Genomic DNA, 26,620 nt, shown 5'->3' on the forward strand with positions numbered 1-26,620 from the left:
CACTTACCTTCCTCCGGCCTTAATTTCTGTGGTCTCCAAGCCTCTGTCTTTCTTAGCCATCATTTAAGTAATCAAATGCCCAACCACAAAGCCATGAAACTGCTTGAGTTCCCAAGCAGGCTAAAATGTTCCTGCCCTACTCATTTGGGTTTTGGTACAATAGTATAAAGGTGGGCACCTGCGCAGTGTCCCATGCCAGCTTGAAAAGCAACTCACGCATCACTGACAAGTGAAATGCTGGAATTCAGCCAAGAAAAGAAAGGAAAGAAATGGGGATTTTTTACAAATGCAATCTCTACCACTTCAGAGAAATGCTAACAGATGATGAAACACGGATGAGAAGGACAGAGAACAGTGAGAGGACAAATGTCCTATTAGGGACCCTGAGTGAGTCAGGGTCAGCATTTTGTTTTTAAATTTGATTTCTATTTTCTATTGTTTTCATCTCATGCTGTGAGATGATAGCATTCTCAACTAAGCAATGGGAATGCTGTACATGGCAGAATTTATTCTCAAGAAGATGCTTATAATAAGAACCTCAAATCTCACCCTGGGTTTATTTTTATCTGATTGATATGTTCCTTTTCTAATTCACAGGCTTTCTAGAACTGACTTCTAGAATTCCTCTAGCGTTCCTGCAGATATCCAAGATGGGCTAAATTGCTGGAAAGCAAAGAAAGTGGGATGGCCAGGATTACCTGCATCTACCAATGGGTGGCATCCAGAGTCCCTCTCCCCCAACGTTTCTTCAAACTATTTAAAATCTCACTGACAGATAAATCTCCCTGGGAGTTTTAAATCTATTAATAGAAGCTGGCTGGTAAAAGTTAGTGCGCGCGTATGTGTGTGAGAGAGAGTGATGGGGGGGTGGATTTACAATGAATTGGAAGCTCAGTACAGACAACACTGAGAAGCAGCATGGCGTAGTGGATAGCGCACGCACCTCGGAGTCAGAAGGTCATGGGTTCTAATCCCGCCTTGGCCGCTTGTCTGCTGTGTGAGCTTGGGCAAGTCACTTCACTTCTCTGGGCCTCAGTTACCTCATCTGTAAACTGAGGATTGAGATTGTGAGCCCCACCTGGGACAGGGACTGTGTCCAACCCGATTTGCTTGCATCAACCTCGGCGCTTAATACAGTGCCTGGCACATAGATAAGCGCTTAACAAATACCATCATCATCAACACTGATTATCTGAGACAGAATACTGAAAGAGATAAATAAGAATCAGGTTGGACTGCTCAACCTTTCTGTGCCTTTCCCTGTGTGGTTTTTTTTTTTTTATAATATTAAGCACTTACTACATGCCAGGGACTGCACTAAGCACTGGGGTAGATGCAAGCTAATCAGGTTGAACACTGTCCATGTCCTACATGGGGCTCACATTTTAATTAATATTTTACTAATAAAGTAACTGAGGCATGGAGTAGTTAAGTGACTTACCCAAGTCACACAGCAGACCAGTGGTGGAACTGAGATTAGAATCTAGGTTGTTCTTACTCTCAGGCCCATGTTCAATCCAATAGATCATGCTGCTTCTTAACTTGGTTAAAAACTTACAATAATATTGTACATGAGTTGAAGCTAAGACCAATGAAGGATTTTTTTTTAAAATACTGTAAACCAGAGGCAGTATCTCAAGAGGAGATATCTTGCTTTCTCTCAAAATCTTCTTCCTCCACCTGTACCTCTTTGCCCCCTCCCAGACATATTTGACCATTCACTTTCTAATGGTTTCTTGCCCACTGATTTCAAACATGCTCATTGCAACCCCTATTCTAAAAAACAAACAACATCCCACAACTCCCTCCAGTTATTGGCCCAACTCCCACCTACCATTCCTCTCCAAACTCCTTGAGAGACTTATCTACACCCACTGTCTCTCCTCCAATTCTCTCCCTAATCCCTTCCAATCTGGTTTCCACCCCTTCACTCCACAGAAACTGTCCCCTCTAAAGTCACCCATGACCACCTTCTTGCCAAATCCGATGGCCTCTACTCCAATCTAATCCTTCTAGATCTTTTATCTGCCTTCGACAGTATGGGCCACCCCCTTTTCCTTGACAGACCATCAACCTTGGCTTCACTGACCCTGTCCTCTCCTGGTCCTCTTCCTATCTGATTGCTCCTTCTCAGTCTCTTTTGCAGACTTCTCCTCTGCCCCTCACCCTCTGACAATGGGTGTCCCTCAGGGCTCAGTGCTGGGTCCCCTTCTATTCTTCAACTACACCCATTCTCCCAGAGAACTCATTTGTTTCCATGATTTCAACTAGCATCTTTCCCCAGATGATTGCCAAATTTAACTCTCCGGCTCTGACCTTTCTCGTTCTCTGCAGTCTTGCATTTCTGTCCCACTGACACTTCAAACTAGACATGTTGAAAAGAGAACTGCTTGTCTTCCCACCCAAATCCTGTCCGCCCCCTGTCAGTCCCATCACTATACACAGTACCAACTATCCTCCCTATCTCCCAAGCCCATAACCTGAGCATTATCCTCAACTCATCTCTCTCATTCATTCTACATACTCGGTCTTTCACCAAATCCTGTCAGTTCTACCTTCACAACATCACTAAATTCTTCTCCATCCAAACTGCTACTGTGCTGACCTAAGCACTATGCTATTCCGCCTTCACTAAGGCATCTGTCAGCATGGCTTAGTGGCAAGAGCGTTGGCTTGGGAGCCCGAGGACCTGGGGTCTAATTCCAGCTCCACCATTTGTCTGTTATGTGACCTTAGGCAAGCCACTTAACTTCTCTGGGCCTCAGTTCCCTCATTCGTAAAATGGGGATTAAAACTATGAGCCCCACGTGGGACAACCTGATTACCTTGTATCTACCCCAGTGCTTAGAAAAGTGCAAGGCACATAGTAAGTGCTAACAAATACCATTATTATTATTATTATTATCATTATTATTATTATTATTATTATCTGTCTCCTTGCCTCCTGTCTCTCCTCTCTCCAGTCCTTACTTCACTCTGATGCCCGGATCATTTTTCTAAAAAAAAAATACTATTCAGTTCTTCCCTCCCTATTCCTCAAGAACCTCCAGTGGTTGCCCAACCACCACCGCCTCAGACAGAAACTCCATCGGCTTGCTCCCTCCTACCTCGACTGATCCACTCCTGCCCAATCCACACATTTCTCTCCTCTTTTGCCAGCTTGCTTGCCATGCAGTCTCACTGCTGTACCCTTTCCCATGTTCTCCCTCTGGCCTGGAACTCCTTTCCCTCTCCATATACGCCAGAGCAGCACTCTCCTCACCTTCAAAGCCTTATTACGATCACATCTCCAAGAGGTCTTCCCAGATGAAGCCCTCTTTTCCCCGGCTCCCTCTCCCTTCTCTGTCATCTCTGTACTTGGATCTGTGCCTCTGGACATTTGGTATTAATCCCACCCTCAGTCCCATGGCACTTAAGTGCATATCCACACAATCATGAGTGGATTCTTCCCATGTAGGGAGAGCACATGGTGAGAGTTAGCTGCCCACCACGTGCGCAGGGAATGGAATGAATTCTTCCCATGTGGGAAAGTAAGTGGATTCTTCCCGAGTGGGAAGTGCACATGGGTGAGAGCTAGCCACCTCACCCACGCGCGATTAACGTATGATTGTGTTCCTCCCATGTAGGGAAGCTCTAATATTGCTAATTGATTATATTCCTCTGAAAGGGAAGTTTAATCCATTGTGCCTAAACAATTACATAAATTCAATTCACCTGGCGGAATAAATTTTATACAAAACTCAGGCTTTCTATCCCCGGCCTCTCTCTCTCTCTCTCTCTCTCGCCTATCCCCCCTGCCTTACCTCCTTCCCCTCCCCACAGCACCTGTATATGTTTGTACATATTTATTACTCTATTTATTTTACTTGCACATATTTATTCCATTTATTTTATTTTTTTAATATGTTTTGTTTTGTTGTCTGTCTCCTCCTTCTAGACTGTGAGCCCGCTGTTGGGTAGGGACCGTCTCTATATGTTGCCAACTTGTACTTCCCAAGCGCTTAGTACAGTGCTCTGCACACAGTAAGCGCTCAATAAATACGAATGAATGAATGAATCTAGAATTTTTTATGTATTAATGTCTGTCTCGGCCTCTAGACTGCAAACTCATTGTACAATTCTGTTGTACTCTCCCAAACAGTACAGTCTTCTGCACACAGTAAGTGCTCAATAACTGCCGTTGATTGATTGGTAAAGTGGTCTTGAATAAACTGAAGAACATAAAAAAATTACAGTTGATCAAGAGTAAAGGGGAAGCAGTGGCCTAATGTAAAGAGTAAGAGACTAGAAGGAGAGGACCTGGGTTTTAATTCAGCTCTGCCACTTGTCTGCTGTGTAACCTTGGACAAGTCACGTAACTTCTTCGTGCCTCAGTTATCTCATCTGTAAAATGGGGATTCAGACCGTGAGCCCTGTGTGGGACAGAAACTATATCCGACCTGCTTATCCTGTATCTACCCCAGCGCTTAGTACAGTCCCTGGCACACAGTATGTGCTTAACAAATACCACCAAAAAAAAAGCTTACTTTAGACACTGTACATATAAGTCATTCCTGCTATAATTTTCTTCTTTTAGGGTTCTTTCCTGAATTTAATACTAGAATTTTTTATGTTGCTCTTTAGTTTAAATCATATAATCTAATTCAAAATATTTTAGTTTTGGTACATACTTTTATTTCTATTTGTTCATGTAACTATCACTTCTTTACTATATTGTTTTGGTCCATTTTTTGGAACTTGGAAAATCATTAGTGCACTTTATTTTCTACTAGAAATTAAATTAGACACTGTTTTCTTGGAACCAACTGAAGCTCTAATAGGGCTACAGCAGTATTCTGGGCTTTCTCTACCTTCCAAAATACTTTATTTTATTATAGTCCTTCTGCCCGGCTGATCTCTTATCAGTTGTCAATATTCACAGCAATTTCTTTCCATTTAAACTGCAGCCAGGGATTTAGGACACTTCTTAAAAATCAACCAAAGCAGCTAAATTGACCTAGTGAGACAACATCTCCACCCGTGAGAGAAGGAAAGATCGTAGAAGATTACGGAAATGTCTTTGGCTAAAGAACATCCGTAAATCGTCTCACTCCTATGTCATTTGGAAAATGATGTTCCAAAGAATTCAGCAAAATCTGTTTTGTCCTGAGTGAAATGGGCATGTTTATTTAAAAGCAATTTGATTCTAAAGCAATATTCGTCAAAACTCTGACTCACTGAATATATATTTGGTTTAATAGAGCTAACCAATTACATTGTGAGCAGAAGCTTTCTCTCCTCAAAAATATTTGGGTACCACAGGTCTCAAGTATCAAAATTCAGAAGACATTTTGAAAGCTTGTTGCCTTTAAACAGAAAAAAACATAAAATCAGCGAAGCTAACGTTACTGATAATGCTATTTTCAGCATCCACCTTTCCACCAGTATTAAGACTTGAGTTGTATGTAATAGTGGTTACGGTTTGGTTGACTAATTGAAACTATGACGCTGGGTCTAGTCATGAAATTTCCCGGTAAATTTCCTCTACTTCAAGTTAAACACATTGGCTTTGGCTCTCATCCCTCGGAAAATAAAGAACTTTTGGTCGATCTTTTTGGAATAATACTTTTTTCCTATACTAGCACGTGGCTCTGGTCATTAGGTTCATAAAAGACCACTTGATCAAATTCCTTTATATTCCAATGAAGCGACAAGAATCTAGGAGCTAAAGTGATACTCATTTGGCTGCTTCTCAGGCCAAATCACAAGGCTTCGGTCTTTACAGGATCTACCGTTGCTGGGAGTTCTCCTTAGCACCTACGAGGCTCTGTCTGTTTTCCGCTAAATAAAATGTTGCTTTTTGTCCACCCTATTCCCAGCAATACATGAGGTAATATTCATTCAATCGTATTTATTGAGCACCTACTGTGTACAGAGCACTGTACTAAGCGCTTGGGAAGTACAAGTTGGCAACATATAGAGATGGTCCCTACCCAACAGCGGGCTCACAGTCTAGAAGATGCAATATGCAAACCGACTGGTGACAGACTACCGCAGTTAGTTCCCTGATTTCTTCTGCCTTCATTCATCTTGTCTGACTCTTCCTGCGTACACAGAACTACGTTCTAAACTGGCAATTTATCAATCAATCAACCGTATTTACCGTGCACTTACTGTGTGCAGAGCACTGGATTAAATGCTTGGGGGAGTACAATATAACAGAGTTGGTGGACACGTTCCCTGCCCACAAGGAGTTTACAGTCTAGAGGGGATAGCTACATCATAGACTACTCACCATTTCCCCTACCTTCCTCTCCTTCATCCACCTATAGTAATAATAATGATGATGGTATTTGTTAAGCGCTTACTATGTGCCAAGCGCTGTTCTAAGCACTGGGGGAATACAAGGTAATCAGGTTGTCCCATGTGGGGCTCACAGTCTTAATCCCCATTTTACAGATGAGGTAACTGAGGCATAGAGAAGTGAAGTGACTTGCCCAAAGTCACACAGCTGACAAGTGGCAGAGCGGGATTAGAACCCATGACCTCTGACTCCCAAGCCCGGGCTCTTTCCACTGAGCCACGCTACCTACTCTCTCCTGTCCAGCTCCTCCTTTTTATCTTACCCCATTCACTAATTCTCTCAGCCACCTAATGTTCCTCACACTCTCTTTCTGTCTTTTTTTTTATGGCATTTATTAAGCGCTTACTATGTGCAAAGCGCTGTTCTGTCTTCAGTCTGTTGGCATCCTCCAGTTTCTGTTTCTGCCTCACTCTCTATCTTAGAGAAGCAGCGGTAACTTAGTGGAGAGAGTACAGGCTTGGGAGTCAGAGGTCATGGGTTCTAATCCTGCCTCCGTTGCCTACCAGCTGTGTGGCTTTGGGCAAGTCACAATTGCTCTGTGCCTCAGTTATCTCATCTGTAAAATGGGGATTAAGACTGTGAAGCCCATGTGGGACAACCTGATTACTTTGTATCTACCCAGTGCTTGGCACATAGTAAGTGCTTAACAAATGCCATCATTATTATTATCCTGCCTCTAATAACTCTTTTTTCCCCTTTTGGAGAAGGAACCCATAGTGACCACAGGTGAGAGACTATCTCACTAATCCTGACTTCTCACCTCCTCTGCCATCTTGCATTTCTTCTTGCCTCCATTCATTCAATCATATTTATTGAGTGCTTACTGTGTGCAGAGCACTGTACTAAGCGCTTGGGAAGTACAAATCGACAACATATAGAGACGGTCCCTACCCAACAACGGGCTCACAGCCTCCAAGACAACTCCACATGGATGTGTTGCCATCATTCATTCATTCCATCATATTTATTGATTTATTGCTTACTGTGTGCAGAGCACTGTACTAAGCACTTGGGAAGTACAAGTCGGCAACATATAGAGACTGTCCCTTCCCAAAAATGGGCTCACAGTCTAGAAGGGGGAGACAGACAACAAAACAAAACATGGAGACAGGTGTCAAAATCGTCAGAACAAACAGAATTATGGCTATATGCACATCACTAACAAAATAAATGGAATAGTAAATATGTGCAAGTAAAATAGAGTAATAAATCTGTACAAATAAAGTGCTGTGGGGAGGGGAAGGAGGTAGGGTGGGGAGGGAATGGGGAGGAGGGGAGGATGAAGAGGGCTCAGTCTGGGAAGGCCTCCTGGAGGAGGTGAGCACCTAAAGCTCAGACTGAATTCTTCATTTTCCTCTCAAATCCCACTGCACTCTAACTTGCACTCTTCATTGCTCTTAAGCTAACGTAGTCATTGTGCCTTACTCTCAGTTTTCCCATGAGCAAGTTCTTATTCCAGCACTTCCCCCAATCTGAATGTCCTCCGATTTCATCCCAAAGAATTCCCAAAGAAGATCATTTTTATTGCACAATAAGGGAGGGAAGGTGGGGAGAGTGTTTTTAAGATAGAAAGGGATCCACGGCCTAAGTAGAGGCATGAGATTGTAAGAGGAATGGAAACACAGTTGGTAAGGAGGAAAATGTGCAAGTGAGAGCAAGAAAGTACTGAGGAAAGAAGGGTGATCCTTGGGGATGTCCTCAACTAATGGCCTCTCTCTAGCCAACAAATTAGTTCACAAGGTCATCAGGTTTATAGATTGAGGAGATGAGGGCTCTGGGGGGCATTCAGTGACTTTGGGCAAGCCACTTAACTTCTCTGTGCCTCAGTGACCTCATCTGTAAAATGGGGATCAAGACTGTGAGCCCCCCGTGGGACAAGCTGATCACCCTGTAACCCTCCCAGCACTTAAAACAGTGCTTTACACATAGTAAGCGCTTAATAAATGTCATTATTATTATTATTTTTATTCAGAAGGGAGTTAAAGTTCCCAGACTCCTCTCCCATCAGGAAAAAGAGATTCCTTTGTTAAGGTCTTTTGGCTCCCCAGAGCAGGTCCTGAAGAAGATGATGCATACAGAACGAAGGACAAACGATATATTCCAAGAGGAAATGAAAGGTGAGGGAGTGAGAAACAATCACCAGGACTGTTTTCAGAACCGTGTATAGCTGAGAAAGCCTTTCTCTGGAACTGCTAGGGCAGCAGCAGCTCTTGCCAGCAGTGAATTTTGGAGGAGCGTCAGTAAATTCACCTCCAGCATCAACACTTTAAACCCTGTGACCAGTGGCACGTCTCTTTGCCTTCCTCTGCAGAGGAAACACTGCTGATTCAGAAGAGGAAAGAGGAGTCGGACTCCCAAGGAGTCAGGTAGGGTTCACGCTGGTGAAGGAGTTGGTGTTCTCATTGCCCTTCTCCCTTAACTAGCCCATTCTCTTTTTGTCTTTAGGTTTCTTGTCCAGTAGTTCGTTCACAAACCATTCTACTTTCTAGACACTTCTTTGTCCAGGAGTCCCACAACTTTTGTTCTCATTCCAGACTCTTCATATGAGGGGAGGAGGGAGGAGAGACTTTGGTTATTGAAGCAGATTTTTGTAAATTGACAGTTTCTTTGGGATAGTACCCAACAAGTTAACAGTTCCATGGGGAAAATCCCATGGAAGAAACTATAATTTAAAGAAAAAAAAATCTTGACACACTCGCTTGCCCTTTCTTCTCCCTCCTCCAATCTTTTGGATTCACCTTGCATACTTTAAGTAACAGGTACTTGACTGGTAGCCTCACCTGGAACTCAGCTAATCACAGGGAAAGATTGGGAAGTGTGTGTGTGTGTGTGTGTGTGTGTGTGTGTGTGTGTGTGTGTGTGTGTGTGTGTGTTGGGGGGGGTGCTTAATTGTGGGAAAGAAACTTCTCGGCCATTTAACCGGAGTTGTGATGAAGCAACCCTTGGGACAGGATGCTGAAGAAGAAATCATCATGCTGGAAGCCAGACGCTAAGATCCCTGACAAGAGAGGGGCACCTTCCCCAAAGTGGGAGAAAACATGATTAATTTTGCACCCTGTAATTTCACCCTGGAAGCTGAAAATCCCGATGGTGGGATCACCCCCAAAAGCTAAAGGAAATGGACTAAAAGAACACATACTGCAAGTGCTTGCAGGAGAGTAGAAAGAGCCCTGGGGATGGTGGGAGATGAAAAGTAATCCTTAAGAGTATGAGGGAGAGGGAATTTGGATTTGATTTGTTACCAAATCGTATCGGTGAAGATTATACCTATTTTTCTTTAAGAAATTAGTTAAAGCTCTTAGTTCCATGAGTAAATTTGGTAGGGGGTGTGGGCAGCTCCTGGTTGCCAGAGGAATGAGCCCACTGCTGGATAGGGACTGTCTCTATATGTTGCCAACTTGTACTTCCCAAGCACTTAGTACAGTGCTCTGCACACAGTAAGCACTCAATAAATACAATTGATTGATTGGGAAGCTGAGGGGTGGGGAGAGACGTAAGGCCTCCTCAAGTTTTCTGCAGCTCCCTTCAGGATGTAAGGTGGCTGGTTGGTCCTCCAAAGTTCACACTGTTGCTTACGGTGCTTGTCTAAGTGTCAAGGGGTGGTTTGAGCGGCTTGAGGAGTGGGGTTTGGGGATTTTCTGGTCTGAGGTCTCCGATTCTTACTTTTTTTTTAATGGCATTTACTAAGCACTTACTTTGTGCAAATAATAATAATATTAATAATGATGGCATTTATTAAGTGCTTACTATGTGCAAAGCACTATTCTAAGTGCTGGGGAGGTTACAACGTGATGAGGTTGTCCCACGGGGGGCTCACAGTCTTAATCCCCATTTGACAGATGAGGTAACTGAGGGCCAGAGAAGTGAAGTGACTTGCCCAAAGTCACACAGCTGACAATTGGCGGAGCAGGGATTTGAACCCATGACCTCTGACTCCAAAGTCCGGGCTCTTTCCACTTAGCCAAGCTGCTTCTCTGCAACTTGTTTCTGTTGCAGTGGGGGAGACACCTAAAAGAGAGAGAGACCTTCTGAGCCCTTCTCCAGTGACTCTGGGGGCTATTTGGGGACTGAGACAACCCTGATGTGCTACTATTACCAACTGTAGCAAACTCACTCTTCACACCTTTCAACTGGAACTAAATTTCCTAGGTATCTATGAGCCAAGTTTTCCTTTTATTTATTTTTTTTCCTGATGTCACCCTGGGAAACAGATCCCTTCCTCAGTCAGACGAGAGTCATCCCAATCACCGTAGCGATGGGGGCCAGAGGAAGAATCAGCATCCGGCACGGTCCTACCACCATCGCCTTGGCCTGGCAGTATAAAAGAGTGGGCAGGTCGGGTGACTCAAAGACACCCAGGGAGCGGTTACGTGGAGGACGGAAAGGCGATTTTACATAGTCATCTCCTGATTGCAATTTGGCTTTCAGTGCTACTCAGCAGCTCTGTTCTTTTAATGAATCACTAGAGTTTCTAAGCCTACCAAAATAAAGCATTGTTCCCCTCCAGAGGAGATGATACCGATGTGTTCTGTGTCCTAACATTGCGAAGGGTTGGCCTCATTGGCCATGTTTCTAAAAGCGGGGCCTTTCGTGCATGTTCTTCTGATTTATTTTTTTTTTTAGTTTCATTAGGTAATAGTCAAAGAAACACTGGAGTTGAATATAGGAAAGAAAAAACCAGAACATTTCTTTGTGGTCCTAGACATCCACTCCATGGCCATGGCCGTACGGTCATTCTGGCTAGAGGGAATTAAATGGAAAAAGAAGTGCTAAAAGGTTGTTGAGTTCAAGCTCACTTCTAAAATAGTAAAAGCTGCTCTTTTTCAATGTTGGGTTAGTTAAATAAGAAAATACCCGAAGAAACAAATTCTCTGTCCTCAGTTTCCTCATCTTTAAAATGGGGCTTAAATGCTTGTTCTCCCCTCATCTTGGAATGTGAACCCCACGTGGGACAGATAGTGTTCTAATCTACACCGTATTGACCCCGAGTTTAGTAAAATACCAATCAATGGTATTCATTTTAATGGCATTTGTTAAGTGCTTACTATGAGCAGGCATTGTACTAAGCAATGGGGAAGATACGAGTTAATCTGGTTGGACACAGTCCATGTCCCACATGGGGCTCAGAGTCAATTCCCATTTTACAGATGAAGTGACTGAGGCACAGAGAAGTTAAGTGACTTGCCCAAGGTCATACAGCAGACAAGTGGAGGAGTCAGAATCAGAACCCAGTTCCTTCTGAGAAGCAGTGTGGCTCAGTCGAAAGAGCCCAGGCTTGGGAGTCAGAGGTCATGGGTTCTAATTCCGGCGCTGCCACGTCTGCTGTGTGACCTTGGGCTAATCACTTAACTTCTCTGAGCCTCAGTTACCCCATCTGTCAAATGGGGATTAAGACTGTGAGCCCCACGTGGGACAACCTGATCACCTCGTATCCCCGAAGCGCTTAGAACAGTGCTTGGCACATAGTAAGCGCTTAACAAATACCAACATTATTATTATTATTCTGACATTTATTTATTTTTTATGGTATTTGTTAAGTGTTTACTGTGTGTCAAGCAACAATCTCAGCGCTGGAGCAGATACGAGTTCATCAAGTTGGACACAGTCCCTGTCCCACATGGTGCTCATGGCCTAAGCAGGAGAGAGTAGGATTTAATTCCCATTTTACAGTTGAGGAAACTGAGGCACAGAGCAGCTAACTGACTTGCCAAGGGTCACAGAGCAAGCAATTGGCAAAGCCAGGATTAGAACCCAGGTCCCCCGATGCCCAGGCTGGTACTCGGCTGGTGCCCGGCTAGCTCAGTCGGTAGAGCATGAGACTGTTAATCTCAGGGTCGTGGGTTTGTGCCCCACGTTGGGCACTCTAGGTTTAGAGAAGCAGCATGGCTCAGTGGAAAGAGCTGAGGCTTGGGAGTCAGAGGTCATGGGTTCTAATTCTGGTCCACCACTTATTGGCTGTGTGACTTTGTGCTTCATCATCATCATCAATCGTATTTATTGAGCACTTACTATGTGCAGAGCACTGTACTAAGTGCTTGGGAAGTACAAATTGGCAACATATAGAGACAGTCCCTACCCAACAGTGGGCTCACAGTCTAAAAGGGGGAGACAGAGAACAAAACCAAACATACTAACAAAATAAAATAAATAGAATAGATACGTACAAATAAAATAAATAGAGTAATAAATATGTACAAACATATATACATATATACAGGTGCTGTGGGGAAGGGAAGGAGGTAAGATGGGGGGGATGGAGAGGGGGATGAGGGGGAGAGGAAGGAAGGGGCTCAGTCTGGGAAAGCCTCCTGGAGGAGGTGAGCTCTCAGCAGGGCCTTGAAGGGAGGAAGAGAGCTAGCTCGGCGGATGGGCAGAGGGAGGGCATTCCGGGCCCGGGGGAGGACGTGGGCCGGGGGTCGATGGCGGGACAGGCGAGAGCGAGGTACGGTGAGGAGATTAGCGGTGGAGGAGCGGAGGGTGCGGGCTGGGCTGGACAAGGAGAGAAGGGAGGTGAGGTAGGAGGGGGCGAGGGGATGGACAGCCTTGAAGCCCAGGGTGAGGAGTTTCTGCTTCAGTTACCTCATCGGCAAAATGGGGATTAAGATTGTGAGCCCCAGGTGGGACAACCTGTTCACCTTGCATCCCCCCCAGCGCTTAGGACAGTGCTTTGCACATAGTAAGTGCTTAACAAATACCATCATCATTGTTATTATTATTATTATTACTACTATTATGATTATTATTACTCTTTCTACTAGGCTACGCTGCTTCTCAAGCTGCTTATTTTTTTTATTGGCATTTATTAAGCCCTTACTATGCACAAAGCACTGTTCTAAGTGCTGGGGTAGATACAAGGTAATCAAGTTGTCCCACGTGGGGCTCACAGACTTAATCCCCATTTTCCAGATGAGGGAACTGAGGCCCAGAGAAGTGAAGTGACTTGCCCAAAGTCACACAGCTGACAAGTGGCGGAGCCAGGATTCGAATCCATGACCTCTGACTCCAAAGCCCGGGCTCTTTCCACTGAGCCACGCTGCTTCTCTGAGAACTTATTGAGAATTATTGAGAATTGAGCTTATTGAGAACTTACTCTGCATGGAGCACTGTACTACAGACTTGGGGAAGTACAATTTAGTAGAATTGGTAGACACAATCCCTGCCCACAAGTTGCTTACAGTCTACAGACATTAAAGAAAACTGCAGATAGGGGAAACAGTAGAATGGATGAATAAATGGATGATGAATTTATATAAATGATTGAAGGAGATCCTATTGGAGAGAGGGATTAAAGAATGCAAAGATGTTCAGAAAGAGTAAGTTTTCCTGAAGGTACTTCATGAAGAGAAGCAGCGTGGCTCAACGGAAAGACCATGGGCTTTGGAGTCAGAGGTTGTGGGTTCAAATTTCTGTTCTGCCAATTGTCAGCTGTGTGACTTTGGGCAAGTCACTTCACTTCTCTGTGCCTCAGTTACCTCAACTGTAAAATGAGGATTAAGACTGTGAGCTCCCCGTGGGACAACCTGATCACCTTGTAACCTCCCCAGCGCTTAGAACAGTGCTTTGCACATAGTAAGTGCTTAATAAGTGCCATTAATAAATAATAATAACAATAATGAAGAAAGAAAACTGCTGTTCAACTTAGATTGGACAAATTCTTCAAAAATTGAAAAACCACTATGACAGTCAGAACAAGGGCCACAGAAGTAGCCCACCCCCAAAGAGACTTAATCACATTCCAGTTCCTTGTTTAGTTTATGTTGTAAGTTATGCTTTGAATTACTCTAATAAGGATTAAAACACCACTATATGGCATGCCTAGGACGTTGATATTAGTTTCCCAGAGGTTCTGGAAGGGATCTTAATTTAAAACCTGTAAGTTTATGGGGAGGCATGCCCCACAATAAAGCCACTCATGATATAACTGCATTTTCAAGGAACCTAACCCCTCTCTACCTTGAGGTTTGTCTGTAAACTAATAATAATAATGGCACTTATTAAGCACTTACTATGTGCAAAGCACTGTTCTAAGCACTGGGCATGGCCATGGGTAGTAAGGACAGTTGTCCCAAGGGAGGTGTCCAGGGGAGATATGGTTTAAGTGAGGAGGCTTTAAAAACTAATGTGGGGAAGAGCAGGGTGGGATAAGAAGAGTGGTACAGGACACAAAGAACAGACCTCTGTCGGGGATTTAGGATTAAAAAGGAATGACGATATTGTACTCTCCCAAGCACTTAGTACAGTACTCTGCCCACAGTAAGCATTCAATAAATATGACTGACTCTAATACATCTATTAATGCTTTTCTTTTCCCCTTAAAAATGCCTGTCTAGTTTCAGTTCAGTGACAACTCATCTGTTTTGTATTTATTTCACAGCAATCTAACCATAGGGCTCCCCAGATTTTCAGAATGGTTCTTTTCTATGAAGAAATTCCAGGGATCTTATCTCTAGGCATCTTCGAAGTTCAGAACAATGAAGACGAGACTATCTTTTCAAGATCCCATTCATCTCCTCAGTACCAAAACTCAAATCCCTTAATGGGACCAAGCTTACATTTCCCATCTTTGATACTTTTTTATGACACTTTCAACAGCAGTAGCCGTTACTGACTCAGTCCTCTTGGGCATTTCAAACCGTGTCCTCGCCCCTGGCTGAGGTCATTTGCTTCCGGGTCTCACTCCTACCCCACTTTACAAAGCAGAGTAGCTAGTGATGTCGCCAAATGCTTCTGTCTATTTACACCTCACCTCGGGATCCTTCTTTTTCATTCACCATGCACTGGGGTCAAATAGAGGGGCCAGGGCCTATTCTACATTGCCACGAATCAGATGCCTCCACTAGCAGCTCTCACGATATATTATCGTTCATTAATCCCGGCCGATGCCTTGTCAAGGCTTCTCTTTGGAGAACGGTAAAACAATTAACTGACACCCAATCTCTAGTTTTATCTTCCTGGATATCAAACAATTGAATATTAAGGGAAAGTATAATTCATTATCCAGGAATGGTTCTCAAATCAGATCATTCAACTCCTATTCAGGACTCTCACACATATCATATTAAGATAGTCTGCCCTCTTAAAGCCTTCGTGTTCAATTCGAGGGAGATGGCTGTGGAAAATGAGGCACTATTATATGAGCCATAGTGACTCTGAGGAAATGGGAGACAGCAGGGTGCAATCATTAGCTCATATGCTCACAGCCTTGTTTGGGGACAGAAAGTTCCCTGAATGCAGAAGCCGATTTCCCAGGCAACTTCCTATTTATGGCTGCTTTTACACTAACTAATTATTTGGCCTGCTTTGGCTTAAATACCTAGATTTTTCTGTTCCTCTCCCCTCACCAAAAATCCCCACTTTCATTTACTTTGTGTTTCCTTCCTCCCTTTATCTCCCCTCAACTTGTTTACAGATAAGGCAACAACCATGCTGAGGGTATAGCAGAGGGAGTAACTGCCATTGCAAAAATAGCAAGGGGCACTCTAGTCCGGGTGAATAGGAGGTTTTTAAAATAAATGAGGGGAGGGGAGAGGGAGAGGGAGAGGGAAAAGGAGAGGGAGAGGGAGAGGGAAAGGGAGAGGGAGAGGGTGTTAATCTCAGAAAAATATAGCAGGATTACCAATCTGCAATATTGCTTTTCTCAAAAAAATGCAGGGTGCAGGAGGATCTCACAGTATCATACACTGATTTGGTTTATGCAAACAACGGGAGTATTTTAGTATTGTAATTAGTTTAGCTTGAAAGGATCCCAGTGGAAGAATCCCATAGAAGTCCGATTGTCATGGCATTATGTAATTACAACCTGCCGGTTCAGGGTGCATTTGGGAAAACCTATGCTTCTTAATTCTAAATTCTTTACGTTAGTTTTCATTTGAGTCAAGCAAAGGCATATTTCAGTTCTTGCCACTAAGAAATCAAGCAATCAATCGTATTTATTGAATGTTGACTGCGTGCAGAACACTGTTCTAAACACTTGGGTAAGTACAATACAGTACAATGTGATCCCTGTCTACAAGGAGCTTACAGTCTATGTCCCTCCTTCCTCTCACCCTCCTCCCCCTCTCTATCCCCCCCGCCTTACCTCCTTCCCTTCCCCACAGCACCTGTATATATTTATATATGTTTGTAAGTATTTATTACTCTATTTATTTATGTATTTCACTTGTACGTATTTATTGTATTTATTTTATTCTGTTAATATGTTTTGTTCTCTGTCTCCCCCTTCTAGACTGTGAGCCCGTTGTTGGGTAGGGACCGTCTCTATATGTTGCCAACTTGTACTTCCCAAGCGCTTAGTACAGTGCTCTGCACACAGTAAGTGCTCAATAAATACAACTGAATGAATGAATAAAGAAGCAATTTGGTAGATTAATTTCATAATCATCTGAAGAATAATTACTACTTTGGAATGGTCAAAATATGGCCAAAATCCTCCTTCAAGGAGTTCCCCACATTTTTTTTCTTCTTTAAAGGATTTGTTAAGTGCTTACTACGTGCCAAGCACTGGAATAGATGCAATTTAATCAGGTCAGATACAGCCCCTTTCCCACATGGGGCTCACAATCTAAGTACGAGGGAGAACAAGTAGTGAATCTCCATTTTGCAGCTGAGCAAACTGAGGCACAGAGAAGTGATCTGCCCAAGTCATGCAGCAGACATGTGACGAAGCCAGGATTAGAAGCCAGGCCCTTTATCTCCCAGGCCGTGCTTTATCTACTAGGCCACATTGTTTCCTGCTCTGCTTCCCATAATCATTTTTTCTGCTACAAAAATGAATATCCCCCAACTCTGCCCCTATTTACCATAAAATCCAAGTCCATCCAAAACCAGAGGTTCAACCCCGACAATCACAGTTACGATGAATCTCTCTGCTTCCCAGATTCTCAACTTTACATATGAAACATTCATCTCACTACTGGAGGTAAAGATCAAACATCAACTCATCCTAACTGTCCTTTAGAAAATGCGGTTCCAAGAGTAGACGATGACCATAACATTTTAAAATAACAGTTTAAAGCTAAAAATAACGTTTTTAAACTGTAACATTTTAAAACCTGGGGCCTCATTATGGTTTGGAAAGAAAGGAGTATCTTGCAGAAAAGCATCCCAATTCCTTATAGACTATGATATTAGGCCAGCATCAAATTTAGGCATCGGAAATGCAAAGTTAAGCAACTCAACATCCCTGTCTGATTAGTCCTTTAGAGATCTAAAGAAGAGAAGAAACCTTTACGTTTTATGAACCATCTTGCTAATATGGGACAATCTGTTATTAATCGGGCTCAAATCAATCTGTTAAAATTCTGTTCAGCTGCCCATAATATTCTTCTCCCTATCCCCACCACCTCCCAGAGAAAGCCTGAATATGCCAGTGAATCAATGGTCTAGGGGGTCCAATTTTACTGTGAGAGTGGAGATAGGTGGGAAGATATGGGTTCAAATCCCGGCTCCGCTGCTTGTCAGCTGTGTGACTTTGGGCAAGTCACTTAACTTCTCTGTGTCTCAGTTACCTCATCTGTAAAATAGGGATGAAGACTGTGAGCCCCACGTGGGACAACCTGATCACCCTGTAATAATAATAATGTTGGTATTTGTTGAGTGCTCACTATGTGCCAAGCACTGTTCTAAGCACTGGGGTAGATACAAGGTAATCGGGTTGTCCCACATGAGGCTCACGGTCTTCCTCCCCATTTTCCAGATGAGGGAACTGAGGCCCAGAGAAGTTAAGTGACTTTCCCAAAGTCACACAGCTGACAAGTGGTGGAGCTGGGATTTGAACCCATGACCTCTGACTCCAAAGCCCCTGCTCTTTCCACTGAGCCACGCTGCTTCCCCTTGTAGCCTCCCCAGCACTTAGGACAGTGCTTTGCACATAATAAGCGCTTAACAAATGCCATCATTATTATCACATGGAGGATATTTGTACCAGAGAAAAGGACTGGAATTTGTTGGATAGGAGCAGGGGGCTCTTTATTAAAAAAACAAAAATAAAAACAAAACTATCCCTCCACTTATCTTTTTTTTTAGCTTAGGGGCTTATTCTAAGCCCCCTTCCCTTCATTCCTTATCCCCTTCCCCATTGATGAAAGTACCAGAATGTAGCTATCATGAGAACTTGAAAGGGGAAAAATTGCCCTGGGCCAACCATAGCTCTCCTTCGTATGCCTTCTGGTGAATGCCAAGTCACTGGGCTTGGGAGTCAGAAAGTCATGAGTTCTAATCCCAGCTTCACCCCTTGTCTCCTGTGTGACCCTGGGCAGGTCACGTCACTTCTCCGTGCCTCAGTTACCTCATCTGTAAAATGGGGAGTAAGACCGTGAGCCCCATGTAGGACAGGGGCTGTGTCCGACTGATTTGCTTAGAGAAGCAGCATGGCTCTGCGGAAAGAGCATGGGCTTTGGAGTCAGAAGTCATGGGTTCAAATCCCGGCTCCACCAGCTGTCAGCTGTGTGAGTTTGGGCAAGTCACTTCACTTCTCTGGGCCTCAGTTACCTCATCTGTAAAATGGGGATGAAGACTGTGAGCCCCCCGTGGGACAACCTGATCACCCTGTAACCTCCCCAGTGCTTAGAACAGTGCTTTGCACATAGTAAGCGCTTAATAAATGCCGTCATTATTAAATAATAAATATAATAATAATATAAATAATAACAATAAATAAATTTCATGTATATTCATTTGTTTATTTTATTTTTATTTATTTATTATTTCTAAATTTATAATAAATAAATAATATAAATATAATGAATAATTATTATTGTATCCCAGAGCTTAGTATCCTATTGTATCCTATTATACCCCAGAGCTTAGTATAGTGCCTGGCACATAGTAAGTGCTTAACAAATACCACAATTATTCCCTCTAAACTCTAAGCTCACTATGGGCAGGTAAAGTGAATGTGTCTGTTTATTGTTATATTGTACTCTCCCAACCGCTTAGTACAGTGCTCTGTACACAGTAAGAGCTCAATAAATATGACTGAATGAATGGTTTCAGAGCTCCTAAAGTCCCCCTGGAATTGGAGATCCCAAAAGGGCAGGCCCAGGCCACTGGACTGTAAGCTCCTTTTGGGCACGGAGTGTGTCTACCGACTCTCTAGTATTGTACTCTCCCAAGCTAAAGTACTCTGCACATGTTAAAGTGCTAAATAAATACAACAGATCAAGTGATACAAAGAGAACGGGCAAAACATATCTACACGTGTAGAGGTAGGGATGTGTGTATGTGTAGCTGTTGTCCGGTTCAAAGATGAGGATTCTGAAGGTAAGATTTTATCAGTGGATGCCAGTGTGACTGGACAAATGTGTGACTTACATCATGTGAGCCCACTGTTGGGTAGGGACCGTCCCTATATGTTGCCAACTTGTCCTTCCCAAGCGCTTAGTACAGTGCTCTGCACACAGTAAGCGCTCAATAAATACGACTGAATGAATGAATGTTTAGGTATAGATTGCTCTCTGAAGGGCTGTTGCATTTGCTCCCCTTACTGCTTGGCGCTGTCCTTTTGTTTGTTTTTTCTTTCCCTTCGCTTGTGTCACGGTCTTCTTCAAATATCTTTTCTAATTGCTGTCCCACCTTCTGTTGATTCGCCCACTACCCAAGGTTAAGTCATACGGTTCGAGGTTTTTGCTTCCTCTGTCTCCAAAATCGTTCTCCTTTCCCCTGTTTGTGGCTTAACCGTTTCAGTCCATCATACGGCAACTGTTGTCCACTTTCCTCACTCAGCCCACCCATTAAAGGTGCGATCCAGTACGTGGGCGGGCTGTAGGAGAAGGTGGCCACCCGCATGGTCGCCGCCCAGGCTCGGAAGAAGAAGACGACGTTGCCCGTTGCCAAGGTCAGCAAGCCCGGGAGCAAGAAGGACAGGGACAACCAAGCTGGCAAGGCCGAGGCCGGATGGGCTGAGTGCCGACCGCCGGCACCTGAAGAATTAGCAACCAATTAACCTGATTGCCTTGTATCTACCCCAGCGCTTAGAGCGGTGCTTGGCACATAGTAAGCGCTTAATAAACGCCAACATCATTATTATTATTATTTAGCTTTAATTCTATCTGTTCTGGCGACTCGACACCTGTCTCCGTGTTTTGTTTTGTTGTCCGTCTCCCCCTTCTAGACTGTGAGCCCGTTGTTGGGTAGGGACCGTCTCTAGATGTTGCCGACTTGTACTTCCCAAGCGCTTAGTACAGTGCTCTGCACACAGTAAGCGCTCAATAAATGCGATTGAATGAATGAATGAGGAAAGCCCTACTTAGATGGGGATGGACTAAATACCCAGCAGGACCCCACTGTGATGCAGTCTTCATCGTCAGTATTTATTGATCCCCTAATGTGTATAGCATGGCTTAGCGGACAGAGCGCGGGCTTGGGAGTCAGAGGTCATGGGTTCGAATCCAGTCTCTACCACTTGTCAGCTGTGTGACTTTGGGCAAGTCACTTAGCTTCTCTGTGCCTCAGTGACCTCATCTGGAAAATGGGGACTAAGACTGTGAGTCCCATGTTGGACAATCTGATCACCTTGTATCTACCACAGCGCTTAGAGCAGTGCTTGGCACATAATAATAATAATAATAATGGTGGTATTTGTTATGCGCTTACTATGTGCAAAGCACGGCTCTAAGCCCTGGCGGGGAATACAAGGTGATCAGGTTGTCCTACTTGAGGCTCACAGTCTTAATCCCCATTTTACAGATGAGGTAACTGGCACAGAGAAGTTAAGTGGCTTGCTCAGGGTCACACAGCTAAGTGGCGGAGCTGGGATTCGAACCCATGACCTCTGACTCCCAAGCCCACGCTCTTTCCACTGAGCCACGCTGCATAGTAAGAACTTAACAAATAGCATCATCGTTATTAATATTATTATTATTATTACAGAACACTGTACTAAGTGCTTGGGTACATACTAAAAGTCAAAGACATGGTCCCTCCTCCTGATGAGCTTTACAATCAAATAGGGTGCTAGCATCTAGATGGCATTGATGGAACTTCTCTAGAATTCTGTAATTTATTTATTTTTATTAATGTCTATCTCCCCCGACTCTAGACTGTAAACTCACTGTGCACAGGGAATGTGTCTATTTTTGTATTGTACTCTCCCAAGTGCTTAGTACAGTGCTCTGCACACAGTAAGCATTCGATGAATAAGACTGAATGAATGAAATATGACTGAATGAATGAAGGAGTCATAGGTCACAAAAAGGTTGACCACTCACTCTAGGTATCTTCAGTTTGGTCTAAATTTTAATGCCATAGTGTTGCTGGGATCTGCCTGTTCTTCTCCCAAAACATACTCATTTTCTTCTTTCTGTATTTTATCTCTACATGTGGATGTCCATGAGCATGCACCCATAGATTTCATTAGTATTCATTCATTCAATCGTATTTTTTAAGCACTTACTGTGTGCAGAGCACTATATTGAATGCTTGGGGAAGTACAAGGGAGAAGCAGCGTGGCTCAATGGAAAGAGCCCGGGCTTTGGAGTCAGAGGTCATGGGTTCGAATCCCAGCTCCGCCACATGTCTGCTGTGTGACCTTAGGCAAGTCACTTCACTTCTCTGAGCCTCAGTTACCTCATCTGTAAAATGGGGATTAAGACTGTGAGCCCCACATGGGACAACTTAATCACCTTGTATCCTCCCAGCGCTTAGAACAGTGCTTTGCACATAGTAAGCACTTAACAAATGCCATTATTATTATTACAATACAACAATACAGGGTGATAATCCCTGCCCACAACGAGCTCACAGTCTAGAGGTGGGGAGACAGACATCAAGGCAAATAAACAGACATCAATACAAATAAATAAAATTGCAGATACATAAGTGCTGTGGGGCTGGGAGAGGGGGGCAAGAGCAAAGAGAGAAGTATTATTTGGGCATGTAGCCCAGATGAGTAGAAAGAAAACGATTATAGGATGGGTGACTTCTATTCTCCTCCCTCCATGCCCCAATGCTGAGATTCTGTTGGGCTCAGTGGGAGGAGAAGTGAGAAGGTACAAAGGAACCACACAGTTTAATAACCCATGACACAGCTGTCATGCTTATCGGAAAACAATGGGAGATGAATGCTGCATGATGCCATTAATTTACACATTAGAAGCAACGAAGTCCCATGTTTCTTTATCATCCTTGTACTTTTCCAGCTTTCAGGCGATTAGAAAGAACCGAGTCTTGATAAATTGTCTCCTTAATATCAGTATCTAAAGATAGCGGAGTGCTGTGAAGTGGCAACCAGAAGCTGTAATTTGTGATCTAGTGTTTTCATTAGATAGCCGTAGGGGTAGCAGTGTGGGAGGATGATACAGGAACACAACACTATTGTGCTTCACATTATGGATCTTTATAAAGATGAGGAAAGAAAACAAAATTATGAAGTGTTTCCTCTTTTTAAAAATAGAGGCACTGAGGTGCCCCCGGGACAGCACGCCACAGATACAGCCCCTGGACAAGCTGCAGAAAACAGCTAATGAGGTAGCCCAAAGCATCCAGAATCTGGGGCCTATGGCCTTTCTTAAAGGACTGAGCAAGAGGGGTTGGACTGAAATTTCAGCAAAACTCAGATTTAAAGAATTTCTTGACTATTGGCAGGGTTGAGGGGAAAGGGAACATGGAAATATTCCTCACTGAAGGACACAGGAATTTCCATTCATGAGCTCTTTTTTTAAAAAAAAACAACAAAACACACTGATTTGTCCTGGATGCTCTATGCATTGCCTTGCCTGGAATAGAGGTTTGAGACTGGAAATACATATAGATATATATATAGATATATATAGATATATATAAGATAGATAGATAGATAGATATAGATATATATATCTATATCTATCTACCTATCATATATATATGATATAGATAGATATAGATATATATCTATATCTATCTACCTATCTATTATATATATATGATATAGATAGATATAGATATATATCTATATCTATCTATTATATATATATCCTTTTTATCTTTCTTCCTAACTAAATTATTTCAGTGTCAGTCGCCCTTGCTAGAATGGAAGATCCCTATGGGTGGGAACCTTTTCCACTAACTCTATTGTAATAATAATAATAATGGTATTTGTTAAGCACTTATGTGCGAAGCTCTGTTCTAAGCGCTGGGGGGAAATACAAGGTGATCAAGTTGTCCCATATGGGGCTCACAGTTTTAATCCCCATTTTTCAGATGAGGTAACTGAGGTGCAGAGAAATGAAGTGACTTGCCCAAGGTCACACAGCAGCCAGGATTAGAACCCATGACCTCTGACTGCCAAGCCCGGGGTCTTTCCACTGAGCCACACTGCTTCTCTCCCAAGTACGTAGTACAGTGCTCTGCACACAGCAGGCACTCAATAAATACTACTGATTGAAATAGTTGATGACATCTCAAGATCCCGTCCACTTTTTTGATTCTAAGACTGTGGAAAGAAGGCATATGTAATTGAAACTGTTGAAAAACATGAGTATGATTGGAGACCTTATGAGATAAGAGCATGACCTATAGATGGGTTGAATTAATGCCTGGAAATCTTTCCACCGAGAGGCCACAAAATAACGCGGACCATCAACCATCAGAACCAATGCCTACCATATGCCCGCCAGGACTGACATTTCATTCCTGAACTGCCTGAAGTAGCCATTTCTTTCATCTTCTAGACTGTTAGCCCACTATTGGGTAGGGACCGTCTCTATATGTTGCCAACTTGTACTTCCCAAGTGCTTAGTACAGTGCTCTGCATACAGTAAGAGCTCAATATGATTGATTGATTGATCTTCCCCTTTTCCCTGCAGCCTGGCCTGAATCCATAATGGAGAACGTAGAACAGGCATGGCATCTGACACCCAAGTGACAAGAAACCCAGATTTTTGAGGAGCAAAGTGTGCAGGCTGCATTGTAGTAGGAGAGAAGTGAGGTGAGATAAGATGGGGCAAAGTGATTGAGTGCTTTAAAGCCAACGGTAAGGAGTTTCTGTTTGATGCAGAATTGAATGGGCAACCGCTGGATTCATTCATTCATTCAATCGTATTTATTGAGCACTTACTGTGTGCAGGGCACTGTACTAAGCACCTGGGAAGTACAAGTCGGCAACATATAGACACGGTTCCTACCCAACAACGGGCTCACTGTCTAGAAGATGTTCTGGAGTAGTGGGGAAACAACAGACGGAACATTTCTGTAGACAAATGATCTGGGCAGCAGAGTGAAATAATGGACTGGAGTGGGGAGAGACAGGGAGGTCAGCCAGGAGGCTGATATAGTAATCAAGGAGGGATAGGATAAGTGCTTGGATTAACATGGTAGCAGTTTGGATGGAGAAGAACGGGAAGATTTTAGCAATGTTGTGAAAGTTGAACCAACTGGATTTAGTGATAGGTTGAATTTGTGGGTAGAATGAGAGAGGTCAAGGATAACTGCCAACCTATTCACTGTACCTTGATCTCATCTACCTCACCATGGACCTCTTGCCCACATCCAGCCTCTGGCCTGGAATGACCTCTCTTTTCACGTCTGAGAAACAATTACGCTCCCCACTTTCAAAATCTCATTGAAGGCATATCTCCTCCAAAAGGTCTTCCCTGATAAGCACTCATTTCCTCTTCTCCCATTCCCTTCTGAATCACCCTGACTTTCTTCCCTTTATTCATCACCCCCAACCAGCCCCACAGCACTTATGAATATATTCTTAATTTACTTATTATAATAATGTCTGTCTCCCGCTCTAGATGTACGCTCATTGTGGGCAGGGAATGTGTCTGTTATATTGTTGCGTTGTACAGTGCTCTGCACACAGTAAGCGCTCAATAAATATGATCTATTGGAAGTTCCCATTTACAAATAATTTAGATCTTGCCTTATTTTTACAGAGTGTGGGTCTCAAAGCACATCACAGACAGGCTCTCAATTATTTTCACAACCGTCCCAGGGAGGGAGTAAGCATTACTGTCCCCATTATTCAGGGTTAACTGAGCAGTGCAGTGAAAAATCAATGCCAAGATTTGGAACAGATTCTAGCCAGCCTGAGTCTTAACTTGTTACTCCATCCAGGACAGATTCCAGAAGTGCCAGGACTGGCTAGGTTGGCTCATGGAGGAAGGGGGACTGATATACACAGCAAAGAAAGCTAGTATGGATTTTTTATTTTTAACACCATCTTTAAAAAATAATATTTCTGAAGTACTGGTGTGCGTGTGTGTGTGTGTGTGTGTGAGAGAGAGAGAGAGAGAGAGAGAGAGAGAGAGAGAGAGAAGGGATATGGGCATAGGTAGCTTAATAATAATAGTAATAATAATGATGATGGCATTTGTTAAGTGCTTACTATGTGCAAAGCACTGTTCTAAGCGCTGGGGGAGATACAATGTGATCAGGTTGTCCCACGTAGGGCTCACAGTCTTCATCCCCATTTTGCAGGTGAGGTAACTGAGGCCCAGAGAAGTGAAGTGACTTGCCCAAAGTCACACAGCTGACAAGTGGCGGAGCCGGGATTTGAACCCATGACCTCTGACTCCCAAGCCCGGGCTCTTTCCACGGAGCCACGCTGCTTTGTGGGTGAGTACAGATTCTATGACCCTCAACAACATCCTGATATCTATCCGCAGGGCAGGTGTCCTGCTATGAGCTTGCCTAAACCTTATTCCCTCAGTAGGAATTTTTTAAAACTGCTAATTCACTCCCCGCTCAGAGTTGTACCGGGAGAGTTGCCAGTACTTTACCAGTCCCGACTACGGGAGGGAGAGTCAAGCGGAGGCACAGTCGCTAAACAATCACTCTTCCCCTTCTTTATGTGATGCCAATTTGTACTTCCCAAGCGCTTAGTACAGTGCTCTGCACATAGTAAGCGCTCAATAAATACGATTGATTGATTGATTGATTTAAAGCCCTAATGAAGGCTCACCTCCTTCAAGAGGCCTTTCCAGATTAAGCCCCACTTTTCCTCGGCTACCTCTGTCTTCTGCGTCACCTCGACTCACTCCCTTTGTTCCTCCTCCCCTCCCCGCCCCACAGCACTCATTTATATATCTATAAATCTATTTATTTATATTGATTCCTGCTTACTTGTCTTGATGTGTATATATCTATAATTCTATTTCTTTCTGTTGATGCCTCTTTACTTGTTTTGATGTCTGTCTTCCCCCTTCTAGACTGTAAGCCCGGTGTGGGCAGGGGTTGTCTCTATTGCTGAATTGTACTTTCCAAGCATGTAGTAATAATAATAATAATAATAATAGCATTTGTTAAGCGCTTACTATGTGCAAAGCACTGTTCTAAGCGCTGGGGAGGATACAAGGT

At 43.5% G+C, this 26,620-nt stretch overlaps 1 protein-coding gene and 1 non-coding gene across 3 annotated transcripts in view; one reads left to right on the forward strand and one right to left on the reverse strand.

Annotated features, from left to right (window-relative positions):
• The window catches only part of CPNE4 (copine 4), a 526,299-nt gene that overhangs the window by 342,366 nt on the left and 157,313 nt on the right, over nucleotides 1–26,620 (reverse strand). The window lies entirely within an intron of this gene.
• On the forward strand, nucleotides 12,132–12,204 carry TRNAN-GUU. Its single transcript has one exon. It is a non-coding gene; the product is annotated as a tRNA-Asn (tRNA).

The sequence above is a fragment of the Tachyglossus aculeatus genome, chromosome 2, assembly GCF_015852505.1.
Source record: "Tachyglossus aculeatus isolate mTacAcu1 chromosome 2, mTacAcu1.pri, whole genome shotgun sequence".
In the NCBI taxonomy this organism is placed as follows: domain Eukaryota; kingdom Metazoa; phylum Chordata; class Mammalia; order Monotremata; family Tachyglossidae; genus Tachyglossus; species Tachyglossus aculeatus.